The sequence below is a fragment of the Pseudophryne corroboree genome, chromosome 9, assembly GCF_028390025.1.
Source record: "Pseudophryne corroboree isolate aPseCor3 chromosome 9, aPseCor3.hap2, whole genome shotgun sequence".
Taxonomy (NCBI): Eukaryota; Metazoa; Chordata; class Amphibia; order Anura; family Myobatrachidae; genus Pseudophryne; species Pseudophryne corroboree.
In genome coordinates, this window is record NC_086452.1 from 207,560,913 (window position 1) to 207,585,063 (window position 24,151).

General features: G+C 41.2%; 1 long non-coding RNA gene across 2 annotated transcripts in view; it reads right to left on the minus strand.

Annotated features, from left to right (window-relative positions):
• The window catches only part of LOC134956894 (uncharacterized), a 68,555-nt gene continuing 44,404 nt past the window's right edge, over positions 1-24,151 (minus strand). For both annotated transcript variants that reach the window (XR_010186272.1, XR_010186271.1), the window contains exon 4: positions 1-52. This is a non-coding gene — a long non-coding RNA (uncharacterized LOC134956894). The remainder of the gene's footprint in view (positions 53-24,151) is intronic.

The following is a 24,151-nucleotide window of genomic DNA, read 5'->3' on the forward strand; positions in this document are numbered from 1 at the left end:
CTACCTTAGTTTTCAATTCACAAGGAACATCACCTCTCACCACCTACATCAGCTGCACAAATGAGAATTGTTTTCAGTCAGGAACTCATAATAAATAGAGATATATACATTTGATGTAACTTGCATTCATAGAAATGGGAAAGTTTAGTAGTATTATAAGGAATGTTTTTTTAGAATTTCTAAAAATCAGCAGTAAGAGGGAACAGTTGCCTTTAGAGGTAGGGCCACAGTCAACTCCAAGTCAAGCCAAGCAACCAGATACTTCCTAAATACTGTTATTGTATTATTTTGTGTATTTTGTACTGCTAAATGTCAACTAAAAAAATAAAAAAGATCTAATTGATCTTCCAGAATGAATTCCCCAGGTCATCTCTTGTTTAAAATAAAAGAATCATACTTCAACCGACTGTAGGAAGAGACACGAGGACATGCACTAAAACTGGAGTGTAGCAGATTCAAAGGAAATTTGAGTAAAAATTAGTTAATGGAAAGGGTAATGACTTTGTGGAATAGCCTCCCTTCAGAGCTGGTAGAGGCTAATATGGTAGAGCAGGCCTGGCCAACCTGTGGCTCTCCAGATGTTGTGAAACTACACATCCCAGCATGCCCTGCCACAGTTTTAGCATTCCTTAATAGCAAAACTGTGGCAAAGCATGATGGGACATGTAGTTTTTCAACAGCTGGAGAGCCACAGGTTGGCCAGGCCTGTGGTAGAGCATATTAAACATGCTTGGGATAGACATAAGGATATCCTGACAAAGAACTAAGTATAAAATAAGGTTTCAGGTTATTATAAGGTTAAAAAAGGGGCAAACTAGATGGGCCAAGTGGTTCTTATCTGCCTTCAAATTCTATGTTTCTATGTTTTGTGGCGGCATTTATAGCAGCTAACTCGTTTTTGTCAAAATGTATCTGCTAGTTTGTATAGTATGTAGGCAAACCCTTAACTAATAAGTAACTATGTCCTCCAGTTATTGTTTCATTTTGTAATAATTGTGCAACATTTTTGTAACATTTTCCTGAATGTTTTACATTTTTTATTTTGTCATTTGCCAAAAGTTATCTACAGTACTTAGTAAAAACAGATTGACATTTCCATTTTCTAGCTGTTGACAGATCAAACATTTGCAAGAATTCTTTAGCTTCCCAAACATTTAATTTTAAAAGATTTTCAGGCCTAACTTAAGTACAACATAATGCAGGATATGTCCATAATTAAGGTTTAGGTATCTTTGAAGCACATACTATAATTTCTACTACATGCATAATACTTCAGCAGACTCTTGTGGCACACAAAGCTTGAAGACTAAATTTATTTTTTGAACACAAATCAGATTGAGGCTTCCGAAATTATATGGTCTGTATAGTATAAGTACAGTATAATTCTTTTATATCCCAAAGAGATCAGACTATGGTAGTGGTACCACATCAAAGTTTTGTACTTCTACCCTCATTTACATGTTAAAAATAGGGATGACAATATTTTATCCTGGATTGTCCCCTGTGTTTACAATGTATATTGGAGATTTGTGAGGCGATGAAACTGAAGGACTGAACATATTGGCCTTAGGTTAAATTAAAGTAAATTGTTACAGTATATGGAGCTACTGTATAGGATTTTATAAAATGTTACATGAAGTTATAGATGCCTGAGTAGAGCCACTTACATAAGAAGGGCTACCGGGTTCAGTATGAATTGCCAGCGGACAGGATCCCAGATGTCATGATCCCGACAGCAGGATCCCGTCCGCCAGAATGCTGGCAGTGGGGTGAGCACTAGAAAGCCCAATGTAGGCTTGCTGCGCTCACCACGCTGCGGGCACGGTGGGTCACTGCACTCACCACAGTTTATATTCTCTCTCTATGGGTGTTGTGGACACCCAAAGAGTAAGAATAGCCTGTGTTGCCAGTATTCCTGCAGCGGAATTTCAACGCTAGTCGAGATTCCGGTGTTGGCATTGTGACCGCCGGGTTCCCAACTAGCGATATTTTAACCGCTTCATGGGCTACCATTATTTTTTCATGCTGCTAGCTAAATGTGTGTGTATATATATATATATATATATATATACATACATACACACACAGGTTGAGTATCCCATATCCAAATATTCCGAAATACGGAATATTCCGAAATACGGACTTTTTTGAGTGGGAGTGAGATAGTGAATCCTTTGTTTTTTGAGGACTCAATGTACACAAACTTTGTTTAATATACAGAGTTATTAAAAATATTGTATTAAATGACCTTCAGGCTGTGTGTATAAGGTGTATATAAATCAGCATTCTCAATATATATAAACATTCACAATAATTCAATCAGCGGCACTCAGAGACTATAACGGCTGGAAATGGGTAAAAAAGTGCTAAGTGCTGTTAATCCATCATATCAGGATCACAAGCTGATATGATGGATTAAAAGCATTTAGCACTTTTTTACCCATTTCCAGCCATTTTAGTCTCTGAGTGCCACTGATTGAATTATTGCGAATGTTTATATATATTGAGAATGCTGATTTATATACAGGAATGAAAAGCTATACCTTAAACACACTTTAAATACACTTTACCATGGAGCCGCTGTGGCCACTATACTTAATACACACTCTACACACTCTACGTACTTTGTACGCTATTTGCGTACAGAGTCCCGCACTGTGTACGGACTTTGTGTACGCGCTGTGTGTACTTTGTACCGTCAGCGCGTACACACCCAGAGATACACCACAAACCCTTAACAACAATGCAAGCGATAGCAATAAACTTTTAACCTTAGCAGGGAAAGGAAAAACACGACACCGGTTTGCTATTTAAAATGCTGGGTTCCGACACCACAGCATATTATTACGGAAAGGGGGTTACAATATAAACAATACAATACAACAGAATAATGGCTACAGTCAATGGTACATACTTTTGGTTTCGCCTGCGCTTCCCGATCCGGTCCTCGGTCATCTAATAGATAACTTTGTGAGTCTTGTGTCTGACCAGGCCTGCAGCAGGCTCTCTTTATACAATTCATCCAAAACTTAGCACAATGGATACTGTAATCTCTTTGTCCATTGGACACAGAGATGGTCATTTACAGTACAGGAGAGGTCATAGGTTGGTTTGAATAGGTGGGCGGTGTCTGTTCCAACTGCTCTTGTGGGTGGTCTCCTCTGGATTCCCACTGCATACGTAATGTACAGTAAATACAGTTTATATCTATATTCTGCTCCTGCACATAACTATCCGCAGGAACATGCGATCTGCTTCAAACCAACACCGGAATGTTACCCTTAAAATACCCTACAGCTGGATACCAAACACCACCTTATAACCTTGTTCTGTCCCCTCCTATCCTGTAAAGGTGAATCCCTTTGTTCTGCTACCATTTAAACTGCTGTTACTTTCTGATGTGGTACAGAGAGACTATGTGTACATTGTGCACTATTTGGATTAAATATGTAATGTGTTTTGATAGCTTTCCATGCGTTCACAAACTCTACCGTAAATACTCATACCACGCGCTAATGCGCAGGACCGCGGGAGCGACCATACACAAATTGCGGATATGTGCACGCACGGCAGAAAAAGGCCTCTGCACGTGTACATCTGTGTGTAGTTTGTACGTGATGTGCAATATTTTTCGACTTTGACAATATATATATATATATATTATATATATATATATAAAAACATTCGCAATAATTCAATCAGCGGCACTCAGAGACTAAAACGGCTGGAAATGAGTAAAAAAGTGCTAAATGCTTTTAATCCATCATATCAGGATCATAAACTGATATGATGGATTAAAAGCATTTAGCACTTTTTCACCCATTTCCAGCCGTTTTAGTCTGAGTGCCGCTGATTGAATTATTGCGAATATTTGGATGAATTTTCCAGAGGGCACCAGAGCAACAATTTACAGGGAAGAAGAGCGCCGATCCGATTGCAAGAATTATATATATATATATATATATATATATATACACATACAGTATATATTAGACTATTTACAGTGTTAACAAATGAGAATCACAGTTAAAACATAAGTGTTATCACCTTGTCGGAATGCTTGCACAGAATTTGATTTTAGTACTGCGGATCCAACAAACAGGAGGTAAGCAGCATGCACTGTATAACTGTTTGCCGTTATAAGACCTGATTCAGAGTTGTACTCAAACTGATGGTTTACTTACTTCTCAAATGTTTGTTAAACTGTGCATATGCAGATCGGGTCCTGCTTGTCAGGGTCGGACTGGCCCACAGGGGTAATCCCCTGTGAGCCCCACTGCCTGGAGGCCCTCCTCCTCCTCTAGGGATCAGGTTCCAGACTGTGCACTAATTACACATTATACATTAGTGATGAGCGGGTTCGGCTCCTCGGATTCCGCGAACCCCCCGAACTTCACCCATTTTACACGGTTCCGAGGCAGATTCGAATCTTCCCGCCTTGCTCGGTTAACGCGAGCGCGCCCGAACGTCATCATCCCGCTGTCGGATTCTCGCGAGATTCGGATTCTATATAAGGAGCCGCGCGTCGCCGCCATTTTTCACTCGTGCATTGGAAATGATAGTGAGAGGACGTGGCTGGTGTTCTCTCACTTTGTTTCAGGGGGCTGCAGTGCAAATATCTTTATTCTGGGGACCAGCAGTATTATAGGAGGAGTACAGTGCAGAGTTTTGCTGACCAGTGACCACCAGTATTATACGTTGTCTGCCTGAAAAATGCTCCATATCTGTGCTCAGTGTGCTGCATATATCTGTACTCACACTGCTTTATTGTGGGGACTGGGGACCAGCAGTATTATATAGGAGGAGTACAGTGCAGCGTTTTGCTGACCAGTGACCACCAGTATTATACGTTGTCTGCCTGAAAAACACTCCATATCTGTGCTCAGTGTGCTGCATATATCTGTGCTCACACTGCTTTATTGTGGGGACTGGGGACCAGCAGTATTATATAGGAGGAGTACAGTGCAGAGTTTTGCTGACCACCAGTATATAATATATAGCAGTACGGTACAGTAGGCCACTGCTCTACCTACCTCTGTGTCGTCAAGTATACTATCCATCCATACCTGTGGTGCATTTCAGTTTTGCACAGTTTGCTGACCACCAGTATATAATATATAGCAGTAAGGTACAGTAGGCCACTGCTCTACCTACCTCTGTGTCGTCAAGTATACTATCCATCCATACCTGTGGTGCATTTCAGTTGTGCGCAGTATATATAGTAGTAGGCCATTGCTATTGATACTGGCATATAATTCCACACATTAAAAAATGGAGAACAAAAATGTGGAGGGTAAAATACAAGTAAATAGGATTCTAACATACTGTACAAAATTCCTAATCTCAAGAGGCAATAGTGAACTTCTAACACGTCCATTTGCGACAGTGTACACTACTGGTTTTATGCTGTTTTGTCTGCGGGACTTGGACGCTCACATATTCATAAAGTACTGTAGATGGATCATATACTGCATGCTGTTCTATTTGCGTCTGTACCATATATACTGTATAAAATAATGCAGCGTAATGAGTATTTACTGTATGCAGCGTAATGAGACACTTAGTAAAGTAGTCCTTATTATATATTTCAGTATTGTATTTTACGGGAGACCACACGCATGCGCAGTGGTGATTGCAAAAAGCGACATCTGGTAGATAATCGCAGGTATTACACGTAAAGGTAACGCCAAACGCTCTGTCTGCCTCCATGCGATTAGGTACGCCTCTCTGTGACTAGGCGCGGCTCCCTATGCCCTGGTACGCTGCGTATGCTCGATCGGGACAAACGCCTCAGCCAGTCAAGATAAAGGTGGCTACATCTGTAGGGAAAGATTAAGATCCACTTCCACCTCGTGCTGAAGCTGCTGCCACTAGTCATGGCCGAGACGATGAAATGCCATCAACGTCGTCTGCCAAGGCAGATGCCCAATGTCATAGTAGAGAGCATGTAAAATCCAAAAAACAAAAGTTCAGTAAAATGACCCAAAAATCTAAATTAAAAGCGTCTGAGGAGAAGCGTAAACTTGCCAATATGCCATTTACGACACGGAGTGGCAAGGAACGGCTGAGGCCCTGGCCTATGTTCATGGCTAGTGGTTCAGCTTCACACACTGTAAGGATGGAAGCACTCATCCTCTCACTGGAAAACTGCAGTGCCACTCCTAGATGGGCCAGGTGTTTGTGTCGGCCACTTGGGTCTCTTAGCTTAGTCACACAGCTACCTCATTGCGCCTCTTTTTTTCTTTGCATCATGTGCTGTTTGGGGACTATTTTTTTGAAGTGCCATCCTGTCTGACTCTGCAGTGCCACTCCTAGATGGGCCAGGTGTTTGTGTCGGCCACTTGGGTCGCTTAGCCTAGTCACACAGCTACCTCATTGCGCCTTTTTTTTTCTTTGCATCATGTGCTGTTTGGGGACTATTTTTTTGAAGTGCCATCCTGTCTGACACTGCAGTGCCACTCCTAGATGGGCCAGGTGTTTGTGTCGGCCACTTGGGTCACTGAGCTTAGTCATCCAGCGACCTCGGTACAAATTTTAGGACTAAAAATAATATTGTGAGGTGGGTGATGTTCAGAATAGACTGGAAATGAGTGGAAATTATGGTTATTGAGGTTAATAATACTATGGGATCAAAATTACCCCCAAATTCTATGATTTAAGCTGTTTTTGAGGTTTTTTTGTAAAAAAACACCCAAATCCAAAACACACCCGAATCCGACAAAAAAATTTCAGGGAGGTTTTGCCAAAACGCGTCCGAATCCAAAACACGGCCGCGGAACCGAATCCAAAACCAAAACACAAAACCTGAAAAATATCTGGTGCACATCACTGTTATACATATGATACATTTAGGGATGAGTGGGTTCAGTTCCCTGGGAATCAAACCCACCCGAACATTGCGATCTGAGGTGGGATCCGAGTCCGGCTCAGGACTTCCCACCTTACTCAGATCCCAAAGTGAGACCGAAGGTCATCTTCCCACTGTCGGATTCTTGAAGGTTTTGGATTCTATATAATTCCCGTGCATCTGCGCCATCTTTAATCTGGCTGTGGAGATGTGTCCATCTCCAGTACTGTGCTCCCTCTGTCTGCTGTATCTGAAAAATGGGTGATCTCTCTGTCTGCTGTATCTGAAAGAGTTGCTTTCTCTGTCTGCTGTATCTGAAAAAGGGGTGCTCTCTCTGTCTGCTGTATCTGAAAGAGGTGCTCTTTCTGTCTGCTGTATCCAAAAAAGAGGTGCTCTCTCTGCTGTATCTGAAAGGCGTGTTCTGTATGTCAGCTGTATCGGAAAAATGGGTGCTCTCTCAGCCTGTTGTATCTAAAATGGATGATCTGTTGTCCATCCAGGGGCTCTGCCCCAGTGTAAAATTAAAATAATAAAAGCTAAAAACAGAAAGTCTAAAATTATAAAAAACATCTTTTTGTTTGTGCTGTTTCCCAGTGTACTATACAATTTTTATTTTATTTTCATAAGTACTGTGACACTGCCAGTCAGACTGCAGTATATTATTTCCTACTTATAAACATATTGTGTGAGGCTGTCAGTGAAGTCAATTGCAGTGTGTAATTATATATATATATATATTTCTGACTCATTTGTATGACACTGTAACCGCCTGTGTGTGATATAAAAAATACTTTGCCATATTTCTGACTCATTTGTGCGATGCTGTCGGTGAAGTCAACCGCAGTGTGTAATTATTATATATATTTCTGACTCATTTGTGCGACACTGCATCCACCGATGTGTGATATAAAAAATACTTTTACATATTTCTGACTCATTTGTGCGATGCTATCGGTGAAGGTCAACTGCAGTTTTTAATTATTATATATACTGTATTTATGACTCATTTGTTCAACACTGTAACCGCCGGTGTGTGATATAGAAAATACTTCTATATATTTCTGACTCATTTGTGAGATGCTGTCGGTGAAGTTCAACCGCAGTGCATATTTATTATATGTATATTTCTAACTCATTTGTGCAACACTGTAAATGCAATGTGTGATATAAAAAATAATATGTATACTGTATTATTTTGATTTAAATTAATATTTTGTGCTCTGTCGTCCCATCTAGGGGTGTTCTGTCAGTCCACTCAAAATAAAATACATCTTTTTTTAAATATATTTTGTGCTGTATCCTCCTAGTATACATAGAGGTGTGCTCTTCCATTTCATTGTGCTGCGTCCATAGCTCATATTCTTATGTTATACTTATTGTCCTATTTTTATAATTATTCTTATCACCACATTGTGATCAATTCAAATTAATATTATTAATAATAATAATAATAATTATAAATTAACTTAATTTAAATTAGATTAATATAAAAAAAAACTCCACACTTGTATAGCAAACCTTCTGCATATCAAAAATGTCTTTGAGGAACAGACGAATTTGATCCAAATGAAATTAAATAAATTCAAATTAAAATAAATTAAATCTAAAATATTGTTTTTTTTTAATTATTATTCTTTGCCTTAATCATCTTTTTTCCCCTTCTGCATATCAAATATATCTTTTAGGAATAGAATAACTTGATCAAGATAAAGTAAATTAAACAAGTTAAATAAATTAAATCTAAATATTGTCTTTTTGTTATTCTTCTTTGCCTTAATCATCTTTTTGCTCACCTTCTGCATATCAAATATTTCTTTGAGGAGCAGAATAACTTGATCAAAGATAAATTAAATAAATTAAATCTAAAATATTGTCTTTTTTATTCTACTTTGACTTAATCATCTTTTTGTGAACTGAAATCTTGAGCCTTGCCTAATGCGTTGGTTTTTTTTAAATACATTCTTTTTTTAATATTTTGTCCCCCCAGTAAATATATCCAAGGTCAGCTGCTATTCCGTCCAACTACCTCAGTGCAACCTTTTGGCCTAAACTGGATAAAAACAATATTGTGAGCTGTGAGGTTCAGAATAGACTGGAAATGAATAGAAATGAATGCCATTAAGGTTAATAATACTGTAGGAACAAAAACAGGCCAATTTTTTTTTATTTTAGCTGTTTTTATTATTTAAAAAAAATACAGATCCAAAACCAAAACCCGCAAAGGCAGTTTTGGCAAAACCAATACAGATCTAAAACACGAAGTAGATACAGATCCAAAATCGAAACATGGCTCGGCACACACCCCTAGTTACATTATACTGCACAGGACTATGATTTATTTTCCACAGTGCATTGCTATTAATCTGGTACATTATTGTGCATGCACTAGAAGTATTTAGTATATATATTTATCAAAAGGCCCAGACCATGCACTTGCTAATGGTTAGTCAAGCTTCTGTTGTGACTGGCCACACCCCCTCTTGAGACTTACCACACCCCTAAGCATGGGTCCCTACCAATGCACTCCCCCGGTTGGCCTTTCATGCCCCATTATGACACTGGACACAGTGCCTCCTAAGCCGCAGTGTGATTGAAAGGCTGCACAGTACAGTATTTAAATTCTGAACACTTTTGGAGAAGCCATACTAATGGGCTTCTGGTTCAGCTGTTCTATGCCAGCTCACAATCTATATATTAACTGCAAGTTGAAAATGCTGTTATGCACTATGTGGTGTAGTAGGCTATTTGTTATTGTCTGTTCAAAAAGAACACTTGTGGCAACTCCCAGATATTTGCTTTGCACATACACTGAAAGTGTTATAAATACTACTCACCACAATTGTACATCATGTTATCAGGCCACTTACACTGTATATATTATTGAGATGTAACTCACTCTCTTCCAGAATGTTCCTCCTAAGCATCTGACATCATAAAGAGCTTAAAGAAGCAAAATTCTCCATTCACATTATCTTTATAATGTTGTCAAAACTGTAATGTTGTCATGTACAGTGACAGATTCTACAGATCCTTAAAAATGTTTGTTATTCATTGTTCATTATCTTATTTCTCTTTTTTTTCCAACATATATTTTATTGAGGTACAAATAGGACAAGAAAATATACAAAAAGGAGAAGGGGAAAAACAGTGTAAAAGGACATAATGGAGCACAATAAATGAATAAAATATAGTGTCCACAGTAATAGACCTCAAACTTTTCTAATTTTTCCTCCAAAACAAAATACAGTATATATCGGTAAAATAGAATCATTGTTCCAAGATAGTACAAGGGCTACAGTCATCATAAATGGTTACAGGGTAGCAGACAGGAGGACTTGCAAAGAAATCCATTTACGCAACTGATAAAATGCATCAAACTGGACTACAGGGCGCCGAGCTTAAGTAAACATCGAAGGAGGAACATATGATATACAATAAAAGTAGAAAAAATATATATAAAACAATAACAAAAACAGAGATAAAAATATACTGCATCAACATTGCCTTCCAAGACCCGGAGACTGCCGATCCATCCATGGAGAAAGCCAATCGGCTTGAGATACCAGATACAAAGGAGATTCAGAAAGGAAAAGGAAGGAGAAAGGGAGGATGAGAGAAGGGGAAGATTAGGTACAAAGATATAGTGGAATAAGACATAGAGAATGAATAAGAGTGACAAGGATATGAGGGCGATATTAAGAAAGAGGAATAGGGGGCCTGTCATCTAAAAGCTGGTTAGAGTACCATGTAGTGGCTTGGAAACATTGCTTGATTGCTAATTTAGTCGGGTGAGGTAGGGTACAAATTGAAACAATGAAACAATGCAGGAGTCAAGATTTCATTGTTCAAGGAAGTTTCCAGCCAGTCTGTGGTAAATAAGAAGAGTAGTCAGGTGGTCGCCATGGGGATAGTAGAACCAGCATCATAGATCCATTGTTGAAGTATAAACTTCCAACCCACTGCAGAAAGAAGTGCCACTAGTTTTTTGTCTTGGTTGGGGATGGATGGTTGATCGAGTAGACAACCAAAGAGTGCCCATGAGGCAGTGCAGCGGAACAAAATACCCAACACGAGGCGCTATATGTATATGTAGCTCATTCCAAAACCGTTGGATATGGGGGCAGTGCCAAAAACAATGCATAATATCAGCCTCTTGTTCAGGACATTTAATGCACTTCGCAGAGTCAGAGAAGCCTTATTAGATTACTCTTTTTTTGGTGATTTGTATGCCCGATGTAGGATTTTGTATGACATCCTGATACTCACTAACTGGAATAAGTTTCAGAGATGTAATAAAGTTGTCCGTTATAATTTCAGGGGACAAGGAAGGAATTTGTGATGACCATTTCACCAGCTGTGTCATGTCAAAGGCAGGAATAATGTCAGTAAGTATATAGTACGTGCGTATATTGAGGAGATAGAATATGTACCTGAATGTGTAAGTGTGTCCAGGGTATTCAGAAAGTCCTGTTTTTGTAGTTTAGACAATAGAGAGTTTATATAATGAAAGGCTTGAAATAGTGAAATTTGTGATTGGGACTAATATCAACATTTTTCATAGCTTCAGTAAAGATGAGGGGTTTATTAGAGGAATTGAGAAGATGATGAAGGTGTATAATTCCAGTAGATCGCCAGGCTTAAAAAAGGCATTGAGGTCTTATCCTCTTGGAAGTCAAGATTACCAGTGAGAGGTAGGAACACTGAGTAAAGATGCTGAAGGTTGAGCGATTTCCTGAACATTCTCCACACCTTAATATGGAGGTCAAAAGAACATTATCCAGGTGGGGTGCCTTCAAGTCAGCAATGCGTGCATGTAGTATGTAACTAAGCAACAAAGGAGCACAAAGTTGAGAGTCTAGTGTAGAGTCAGTATAGAGATTAATGTCTCTGAGCCAGTCTATGGCAAAACGAAGGAGGCATGCCTGATTATATTGCTCGATGTCAGGCAGATTGAGCCCACCATTCTGCACCATTTGGGATAGTTTAAGAAAGTTAATTCTGGGCCTTTTATTAGACTGGATGAATTTAGAGATATAGGAGGTGAGGAGAGAAATGTTAGATTTCGTGAGTAGTATGGGAACCATCTGTAGAACATAGAGCAATTTCGGAAAGCACACCATTTTGACATGATTACAGCGATCTAGAAGATTAAGAGGCAAGGTTTGCCAAAGGCTAAGCTCAGTTTGTATTTTAGAAATAATAGAGTTAACATTGTAAGAATATAAATGAGAAGGGTCAGAGGGCAGTATAACCCCTATATATGTGATGTGGGTGTGAACCCATCAAATAGGGAAGGGAATGGCCCAATCCAATTTCGCCTGTCTAAAAAGGGCCAAAGCCTCAGACTTGTCAAAATTAACGGAGAAGCCTGCAAAGAAGGAGAATCAAGCAATGACATCCAAGACCGCGGGAACAGATTGTTTAGGGTTAGAGGTTAGAAGAAGAATGTTGTCTTCAAACACCACTAATTTAACCTCTCTATCACCAATTCTAATACCCCAAAAGGCAGACGGGCAATGTAACGAATTAAGGGTTCCAATGCCAGGTTAATGAGGAGGGGTGATCCCTGTCTAGTCTCTCTTTCGACGGTAAAGGGGGTGGAAGACAAATTGTTTACTATGCTCTGTATATAAGGTTTGAACTAAGCTACAGAACATTGTCCCAAAGTGCTGATAACTTTTACAGCGACAAGATTAATAAGGATGTTACTTTGAGTTTATGGGTATGGGACTGAATTATCGCAGCCACAGCAGCCCTAATACCCTACACCGCCTGTCTATTTTTAATAAAGCCCAATTGTGCAGGCGAGATTAAATGGGAGAGACAGGACTGTAGACGCTTAGCCAACAGCTTAGTCAGAACCTTAAAGTCCTGATTAAGGAGAGAGATTGGTCAATAAGAACTGACCAAGGAGGGGGCCTGGTTTAGCCAATACAATAATCTTGGCTTCATTAAACTTGAGGGGAGTCTGATGAGAGGTAAGTACGTGGTATAAGGTCGTTAAAGTAGGGGCCATATCAACCTGTAGCATTTTGTAGAACTCAGCACTGTAGAACTCAGCACATCAGGGCCAGGGCATTTGTTATCTTATTTCTAAAGGCCACTGTATCATTTCTCTTTTTTTTTGTATTAGATTAAATTTTGATGCGGTATTTTCAGAATGACAATAAGGGGTTTATTTACTAAAGGTCGATTTTCATCAGTTTCAAATCAATTAAAATCAATCTAAATTGGTTTCGTTTTAGGGGCTAAAACGCACATTTTATACTAATAGACAATTTTTATATGAAGTTTTACATTTTACATTGTACAAAATGTGTGTTTTAGACCTGGAAATCCAAACAATTTTCATCGATTTAATAATCAATGAAAATCAACCTTTAGCAAATGCCCCTAAGAGTAAAATACATAACAGTAATATAATTGCTAATTATGTCCAGTGACCAATGATGATTAAACAATCACTTGGCACCTCTAAAGCAAAGGACTCCAGTAAATCTATAGTTTTTGTTCATGGTTGTACACTAAACACTCAGACTTTTAAACTTTACAGCCGGGAACATTTACATTAACATTTTAGAAACAACAGGCTACTAGACCAACTTTAGTTTACACACCAATCCTCATAGTCCATGTCTGTTACAATACACAACTAAAACACAAATCCAATTTGTTTGAATATTCAATAAGTACTTCACTCCTACAGCCGTAATTTATTTTTAAGGCCACTCTTGCACTAACAAATTGATTATATCTATACATCTACTCAGCAGCTAAGTATCTCAGGAAATTGTTGTGTGCCCCTAACCAGCACAATGCAAAACTTCAAAAGGGTGCAGGGGATTGCCTGCTGGGTCTTTTGGGCTGTCTAGCTGAGCTCCAGGAGTAGGTGAGTGCCAGTTGGCTTTGACTGAATCTGGATAAAACAGAGGTCCTTATGAAAGCACTGCAACATCAAAGGACAATACTACAGCATAGCCAACCAACTAGAATTACACTTGGGGATTCAGAATTACAAACCACTGATCATGTGCGGAAGCTTGGAATTGTGCTGGATGGTGGCTTGACACTTAAACATCAGATATCAGCCACAATCAAATCCTCATTCTTTCATCTGAGGAACATAGCCAGAATAAAGCACTTATTTCCCTCTGAAGATCTGCCGAACGTCATACATGCATTTGTATCATCTCTATTACACTACTGCAATGCCCTCTACCTTGGTCTCCCAGCAAAATAATTGCACCACTTACAGCTGGTGCAAAATGCAGCTGCCAGGCTGTTAATCAACCAGCCCCGTTCCAGCCACATAACACCAATTTTCTACTCCCTCCACTGGCTGTAGGTAAAATGGTGAATCATCTTCAAGATTGGCATGCTAACTTTCAAAGCCCTACATGACCAGGGCCCAAGGTACCTGAAGCAGCTTCTGATTTCATGCGGCCTGACTCGATTACTATGATTTGTAGACGAAGGACTATTAGCAGTACCTAGAATCTCCTGGAATACATCTGGTGGTTGAGCTTTTAGCCATGTGGCTCCAACTCTATGGAACTCTTTTCCCCATACAGTTTGAGAGGCCCCCACTCTAGAATCCTTTTAAAAAATGAACTCAAGACTTTTCTGTTTACTCAAGCATTTCCATAATTTTCCCTTTAATATACCCATGCTCCCTGTATTTTATGGAAAGCGTTTCTGTTCTTCATTGTTTCTGTACTGTACTATGTTAATTCTATTAAGTGCCTTGAGTCCTATTGGTGAAAGAACATTATATAAATAAAATTATTATTATTATTATTATTATTATTATTAATGTGCAATTGGTCCATTGTCTCCCCCCTTCCCCACCAATGGTCTCTAAACAAACCTCAGCTAACTACAAGCATGCCTCGCTACAGTGAGGAGTGCAAAGTCTCCTAGGGCACAGGAAACAGTGCCTCAGAAAAAAAATTGATGGGCCCCTAATCACTGTAATTACAGTACTTTGTGAATAAATACACTCATACTCTGTATGTTAGTCTGTACTAGTATGAATTAAAGGTGCTGTATTGGTTTTCTCAACTGATATAAATTTGATATCATCCATAAAATATACTATTGATGAATTTACCAAGCATTAACATTTAAAAAAAACAAACAAGGTACAGGAGTGTCATATTCAGAACATACAACTCTACAAAACATGCATTGTTTCATATTATGAATATCCAAATATAGAAGTAGCTTAGTAACAGGGAAGAGTTTCCCCACAGGTACCTTACTCAAACAAGTGCAAGAGCCAGACAAACAGAGAAGGCAGTCTTGCCAACCAATGAAACTCACCAAAAATGTACCTGATCCCCTTGATTTGATGTAACAGTGCCACTGCAGTGCATGTGCCAGAAGCATACACAGTTCTCCACAATGTATGACCTGTATTCAGTACCAGATAAAATGTTTTAAGGTTTCTAGCCAACAATAAGCACCATAACCATAAAAGCAAGCACTGGTTAATTACTGTAAAGCTGTGCAGCAACAACTACCACTAGGAGTACTACACTACCCTTATTACGTAACAATCCTAACAAGCAAAGGTATTGCACTACAACTATAATACATTGCAGCAGCCTAGGTGAACAGCAATGAAGAAAACAATGAAACAATCAATAAACAATACACAGCTGCAAATACACCAAGATACTGTATAACCTCTAATGGGGACCTGACTGATGAGAAACCTAGTTGCAAGGTGATAAGGGAGGTGGCTTTGGTGGTTCGTGGGGAGGTGGTGATAGGCCCAAGGTCTAAATTACTTGGTGGGGCAATGGGCCTACTAGAAAAGATGCCAGGCCTAGTACCTGGACCAATAGGGTAACCTCTAGGGTAGCCTAATGCCACAATAAGAGGGTGCAGTGCCTTTTCTCTAAATATGACCACAGGCCTACCATGCCAATTATGTGACTGTGGATTTATAGGCTTTATTGGCAGTTGGGGTCAGTCCTTCTGTGACTCATTGGTGTCTAGTGGGCAGTGGTGCAAGTGGGCGGGTACGGGTGGGTACGGCGTACCCGTAAGAATTTAGCCGTGGGTACGCCGTACCCACACCGACGGGCCACCGCTCCTCTTCCCTCCCTCCCTCTGCTGCTCCACGCCGCACCCGCCGTCCCCGCCGCATCACCGCTGATGTGAGGGGAGGAGAGCGCAGCTTGCGCCTCTTCTTCCCCTCAGTCTCCGGCGGGTGTCATAGTTTAATTCAGCGCCGATCCGTGAGCCAATCAGAGCTCGCGGTGCGAGCTCTGATTGGCTCACGGATCGGCGCTGAATTAAACTGTGAGACACCCGCCGGAGACTGAGGCGAAGGAGAGGCGCAGGCTGCGCTCTCCTCCCCTCACACAGACAGACGGCAGCAGTGAGCAGGGGAGGAGGGGGGAGGGAAACATGTATACCTGACACTGGGGGATATCTGGCACTGGGGGGGGGCATGTTATACCTGGCACTGGGGGATATCTGGCACTGGGAGCATATCTGGCACAGGGGGGCATATATACCTGGCACTGGGGGATATCTGGCACAGGGGGGCATGTATACCTGGCACTGGGGGATATCTGGCACAGGGGGGCATATATACCTGGCACTGGGGGATATCTGGCACTGGGGGCATATCTGGCACTGTAGGGGCATTTCTGTATCTGGCACGGGGGGCAATGTATATCTGACACAGTGGGGGCATTTGTGTATCTGGCACTGTGGGGCAATGTGTATCTGACACTGTGAGGCAATGTATATCTGGCACTCTGGGGGCATTTCTGTATCTGGCACTGTGGGGCAATGTGTATCTGGCACTGTGAGGCAATGTGTATCTGGCACTGTGGGGCAATGTGTATCTGGCACTGTGGGGCAATGTATTTCTGGCACTGTGGGGCAACGTGTATCTGGCACTATTTGGGGTCATACGTGTATCTGCCCCTCCCCCCATATGTGTATCACGCCCCAATTTTCATTGACCACGCCCATGTGGCATTTGGCCACACCCATTTTTTTGCGCGCGCGCCTTTGGTGCGCCCACACAGTACCCATAAGACATTTTTTCTACTTGCACCACTGCTAGTGGGGCTCACTAAATAAAGAAAGGTACTCAAAGGACACAGGAATGGCAATTGTCCTCGACTTTACTGTGGATGACTTTTCACAGAGCCCTTCGCTGAACCAGGGCTTCTTCACCTTGCTGTTTGTTATCTCTACCCATTCTGGCTGGCAAGACCTATTCTTTCTTCACCTGGACGTCTCTCTCGCTTCAAAAGGTCACTTTCTTACACCTCTGCTGATGGACTGAAGCTGATCCACTAATGATAGCGCTAAATGTAATAGGGTATTTAACTCCCAATCCTGTCCTATGATTGGAAATACAGAGGATAGCGAGGAATCAATATACGCTTATTGGATTGGGCTGCAGCACCAGCAACAGTTCCATGGTACAGTTGCCTTCTTTGGACAGGACCCAGTGGCTTAATTTACATCATTCTTCCTTCTTTGGCTCCTTATGTTCAGGGCACTTCTCCACATTGGCTATTTCCCCAAACTAATAGACCAAATATATGGCAATTAGAGGGAAAGCTGCAGAGTCCCAGAAATCTTCGTAAACTACTGTTTTGCAAATGGATCGTGCAAAAGAATTGCTTCACAAAGATGTATGGAATTTTTAATACAGGCAATACTAATATATCAGTTAATGCTAATCTACATGAGAGATTAGAAAATGCAGTTTTTAGTAATAATAATAATAATAATAATAATAAATTATTATTATTATTACATTAGCATGATCCATTTTAAACAATAAGGTTATCACAAGTGTAAAAGTGCTCCACCCATTTGAAGAAAAAAAAACCCTCAGCATAATGAATTTCTGCTTTTTAGTCACTGCTATTTTTCAGTTTGGTCTTATTACAGTTATTCATTTTAAAATGCAATTGAACCACTCCCCTGTGTTTTTTTTAGATATTATTATTACTATGATTATTTGACTCGGAGTATTAGTCCTTGGAAAATCACCAGGCAATGTAATCATTCCAGGATGTCTTCTTTGCTCAGAATATCTGATTCTAGCAGAAGGTTCCTGGCAGGGCCGATAGACAGAATGTGTGAAAACATCTAATAGTCTGCAGCTGGGTGGATTTATTGTTCACAGATCTGTTCTCAACTCTCACAATTGAAACAAACAGCCAAAAGGGATTTAAACAGCAGTCATAATATTATTAAGAGGTATTTGAATACTTCAGCTAAGACGAAGGGAAATATAAGTTATGCATGTTACCTTACCACTACCAAGCAATGTCCATATTAGATGTTAATGGATCATTGGCATATTTCACAATAACCTACAGTACCATTTGCATGAAATAAGTAGTAACATTCAACTGTACTTTGGATCTGCAATGTATTATGCAGTATTTATATGTCCCAGGTTCACAAGATATCATGCCCAAGGCTGGCAACAGAAATATCGGGGGGCCCCGTACAGTAATATCTCTGGGGCCCCCTCAGATTATATATATATATATATATAAAGTGCAGCCCCCTTCCTCCCTCAAATCCCTCAATCTGTCTGTCCCAAATGACTACATACTGCATTCCCAGTTCCCCCACCCCATGCCAAAGCCATATATACCCTCACCAATCCACTCTCACCCCTGGAGAGATTCACCTGCGCTGCACTTCCCACTATCCAGATCCACACAGCAGGAGCCACGCGACCCTCACACCTTACCAGAAGAAGCCTGCACAGGGCACAGGAATCCTGGACAGCAGAGCTGCTGCCATGTCCCATAACTGCCTGCAACAGAGAGGGGCCCGGAATAGCAGGCGCACACTTGTACTGCACAGTCACTGTGTGTTAGAGGATCCTGTCACTCTGAGGCTGCGTCCACACCGCTTACAGCTCACTGCCCTATTTGGAACAGATGGCTCACATTCCTGGTGGTCACCAAGTGGCATATCCTTGGGGACCCTCTGAACCTTGGGGCCCAATACAGTTGTCTCCTTTGACCCCCCCCCCGTCGCCGGCCCTGATCATGCCTCTCCAAATGCACTGTTTAAAAGCTGTACTCTTTGTCTGACACATCCAGTCATAAACTCATATGCCTTGGTCTCAATCATATACCCTCTTAGGACAGATGTGAAAAAAAAGTAAACCAATGGTGGCATGCACTTTACTGGGAATTTGCCTGATTTTATTTGGTGTTTTTTAAAAAATTACTGGGGATCCAAGGAGTTGGGTATGTGTCACAATACCGACGGTGGGATCCCGGCTGTTACATGGCCGGCGGGGGGGGGGGGGTTGGAGGGTTGAGCGCAACTAAGCCCCTTGCGGGCTCGCTGCACTTACCACACAGTGGGCTCGGTGGCTCGATGCGCTCGCCACAGGTTCTATTCCCACTATATTGGTGTCGTGGACACTCAAGAGAGGGAATAAGGGAATAGTCCCTTTTGGTCAGCATGCCGACTGGATTTTCAGATGCTGGGTTCCCGGTGTCAGTATTGTGACTGGAGGTCTCCTGACCGCTAGTCACATAACCGCATTCCGATCCAAGAATGAACCTAAAGTATGTTCTCCAGTTCAGCTTCTTTACTTTTATAGTGTTTTGCTGTAACCATGGGCAGTACTAGCATTAGGTGATCTTTATGTCACTCATCCAATGTTTTTAATGGCACCCAATTGCACCCACTTTGAGCATTGATTGCTGACATGAAACAGAAATAGTTAGCAGCTTATAGTGTAACTGCTGGCTGCTGCTACTCTTTGTCAGTGTTACACTGGGTAGGTGACCTTTGCTTATGATGCAGGGTCTCTACATCAGGGTGATACAAAAGGCCACCATCAGGGGGGGACTGCTGGTACTGGAGTCCTGGGCCCCTGCTCCTACCGTCAATACATGTGGATCGCCGGTCCTGAGAAAGACTCAGAGAAGACAATTGTCAAGAGGTAAGTGACCACGTGCAGGGTAATGTAGGGTCTGGTGTGTTTTTATTAATATGTATTCCAGAACTAGATGCTGTGTAGCTTTGTACATAGCGTAACCTCATCCTCAGCTACATCATGCAATTTAGAGAATGTGGAGGAAGTGTTTAACATAGGGGGTCATTCTGAGTTGATCGTAGCTGTGCTAAATTTAGCACAGCTACGATTGTAAACTCAGACATGCGGGGGGACGCCCAGCACAGGGCTAGTCCGCCCCGCATGTCAGTGCCGCCTCCCCCCCTGCACAAATACAAAAGCATCACACAGAGACGGTGCCTTTGTATTTGAGGAGTAACTCCCTGCCAGCGCAGCTCCCGCGGGTGGCCGGGAGTTGCTCATCGCTCTCGCTGCCCGCAGCGGCTGCCTGAGATGTCACGCAGCCGCCGTGGCCCGCCCCTCGAACGGTCCGGCCACACCTGCATTGGCCGGACCGCCCCCCCCCCCCTAAATGGCGACTTAACGCCGCCGTTCAGCCCCCTCCCACCTAGCGACCACCTCTGTCTCAGAGGCGATCGCTAGGTAACGATGGCTGCCATGAACCGGCGCACTGCGGACCCCGGGTGCATGCACAGTTCTGACCCGAATGCTGCGCTGCGACAAACTGCAGCGAGGGATCGGGTCAGATTGACCCCCATAGTCTTAAGTGATTTTTATAGCTGCCCCACAGAGACAGCGCTGATTGTTATTGTTGTGGGTGGGGTGAGATTGAACTTTTTAGTTGTATTTTTTTGTCTTAGCTTTTTTGGGGGGGCTTAAGGTTTTACTGTTTCTCATTTTCAAACGCTATCCCAATGAAAACCCTGAACAATGGGCCTAATTCAGATCTGATCGCAGCAGCAAATTTGTTAGCTAATGGGCAAAACCTTGTGGACTGCTGGTGGGGCAGATATAACATTTGCAGAGAGAGTTAGATTTGGGTGGGTTGTTTTGTTTCTGTGCAGGTTAATATTAGCTGCTTTATTTTTACACTGCAATTTAGATTTCAGTTTGAACACACCCCACCCGAATCTAACTCTCTCTGCACATGTTATATTTGGCCCACCTGCAGTGCACATGGTTTTGCCCATTAGCTAACAAATTTGCTGCTGCGTTCAGGTCTGAAATAGGCCCAATAGCATCAGTGCATCAATAGCATTATTTCAAATACTGGATTGTAGAGTTGTGCTCTTCAGACACTCTGCTGCACTTAGACAAAATACATCTGTATGGCAGTGGTGCCAGCTGTCCTGTGGGCTGAACATCAGTGTTCATAGGATTTCAGTCTGTTCATTAACTACCTTTGTTCTCCAGTTATTAATGACCTGATGGATCTTCTCATGAATACAGCTTCATCCCACAGAATGTCTGCTTCCATGGTGCATAAGTGTGTGTGTGTGTTTGGTAGGGGCGACTGCCTATTTCTTCACTCCCGGGCCCCACAATTTCTGATGGCAGTCCTGGTGATACATTTGGCAAGCAAGCCTGCTGGCATCAATGGATTGTGAACTGCCTGTGAATAAGAAGAAGTCTGGCTAGGATAATTGACACTGGGTGATCTGGGATAAGGGCATGCTGCCCCCTAAACACCCCCCCCCCCTAAAAAAAAAATGGCACTCCCAACCCAGATCTGTGCTAACATTAGCCACAGAAAGGCAGCACTGCATCTAACATCAATATGTGTCCCAGCTTCCCCTCTTCTCCTTCACTCCGGCTTCATTTTTAACTAGGGCTTAATGCTTTATACTGCTGCCAGTTCCCAGTAAATTGAACTGAAACTACTGTAGTTTTACCTTTCCTAATGCCCCATTAACACATTTGCCTTAACCTACTGTACATTACCATTCTGTGCAATTCACATAGTATATAGGATGGGATGTTAGGAAAAAAGTATATCACATGATACTTGCTCTGTTACTGCTCTATGGGTTAGATAATGACTGAGCGCTCACTAGTATGTAATATAGGCAGAAGCTAGGACTTTTGTCACCCGGGGCAAGGCAGCAATTTGGCGCCCTCCTCCCGAACCCCCACCACCCACACACACACAAAAAACCCTGTCACTAAAATAATTAGATTATCAAAAAAATTTAAAAAAGGGATACTATTGGACAATATTCCCCTATGTGCCTCAAATACCCTATTTGTCACATGCACCTCCAGCAGCATGTTCAAGTACATGCTCCTCTGTGTGTCCATATACATTGCACTATATCACTGCACTATATCATAACACTTCATCACTGCACTACATTCCCCTATCCACTGCACTACTATACTACATCCCCTACAAGCTGAACTACAAAACTACACTACATGCCACTATACACTGCACTACATACCCTATATGCTATTGACGTGATGAGCCTATACATGTGTATACCCCATGAGTGGGGATTACGGGCTGTATATCAGTTAATCTCAGATAACCCTAAATACTTGGGTCCTAATGTGATGTTTTTTATTGAGTTATTAGAATTTACATTAAAACATAATTGTTTTTTATATGATGGCCAGTTCTTTTTACAAAATGCCGGCTGTGCCATGGAGAGTTGTGTGGCTCCATCATATGCTAATTCCTTTATGCATGCTGTGGAATTGAAGTTCTTTTTTGATGATCTCTCTATATTTGTTTTCAGATATTATCGTTATATTGATGACATCTTGATCTTGTGGGGTGGTGAGTTATGTCAGCTTACAGATTTGATTGAACGTCATAACAACTCAGCATGTCCAGCCAAATTAAGTATGACTACTAGTTCTCAATGTATACAATTTTTAGATGTAAACATCTCTATTGTTAATGGGAAAATTCAAACTAGTTTATTTGTGAAACCTACGGACAGGAAAACTGTTCTTAGACATAACAGTTTCCACCCACAAGCAACTATCGATAGTCTGCCATTTTCGCAATTTTAGATACCCTTCTTCAAGATACTGTAAGGTGACAGCTCCTTCATCCTTGCAGGTTATCCCTTGGGTTAATTGTTATACAGTAAAAATCAAGTTCACTAATAAGCAAGCTAAAAGATTATGGCCAATCATTAATGCAGGCCCTGATTTACCTTCGTTATATAATGCTCAATTGCTTCCAAGCTATACCAGGGGTTCCAATCTGAAAGACCTACTTGTGAGGACAGATATCGCTGGGATGGGCCCAGAAAAACAGCATTTTCTTTCCAGAAAGGGAGGTTGTTATTGTTGCACTGGATGCTATTCATGCAGTGCAATGATCACAGGCCATACATTTTCGCACCCGTATTCGGGTAAAGAGTACGTGATCAAAGTTCCCTTGACATGTACGTCTGAATTTGTGGTCTACCTCCTGTCTTGCCCATGTGGTTTACACTACATGGGCAATACAGAGAGGCAATTCAAAGAGAGAATTGCCCAGCATAGAACTGCTATCAGAGCTGCGCTCATTTCGTGTTCCAGTGATCAAGCTGTAGCCCGTCATTTTGTGTAGGCTCGTCATAGCATAGCAATGCTCTGTTTCAGGATGGTAGCCCAGGTATCCAATTCATTAAGAAGAGGTGATAGAGCAAAAAAACTTTTACAACTGGAGGTTACGTGGATTTTTACCCTGGACACAGTCAGTCCGAAAGGTCTGAATGAGTCACTTAGCTTCTCATGCTTTTTATGATTTTGTAATAATTGTGGTTTAGAGTAATTGGGTAACATTCCTGGAAACATAAGGTTGCATAGCAATATGGTTTATTTGTTATAAATCAGATCGTATTATTGACTATTCTAATGCTGTCAAATATTTTATACAGTTGGTTCTTTGTATTTTTATGTATGCTTGTTTTATAGGCTCTGACGCATTGTATGTCTTTTTATATTTTGTTATTATTTATTCACTTGTGCAAGGTTTGTTTACCTTGCACCTTACATTCTATTATTATAACGGTGTAGTGTGGTTGTCATGGTAACCACTCATTTCCAGTGATGTGTACGAATACGAAAGTGCCGCGTTAGGTCCCGGGACGGCATCCGCCGAGGAGGGGGCAAATAGAGGTCTGTGTAAGTATAAATTCTTGTTTACTGCACTGTACACTTTATCCTGATGATGGGGACACGCTCCCCGAAACGTTGATGTGTTATCACTAAAGTTGTATCACCTTTGATTAAGTCTTGGAGTGCCACCTCATTTTTCTTGGTGTGTATATATATATATATATATATATATATATATATACACATACACACACTATATATATATATATATATATATATATACACACATATATATATATATACATACATACATATACATATTATATATATACATACATACATTTTGTAGACAAAAGTGATTGGACAGACGCAAT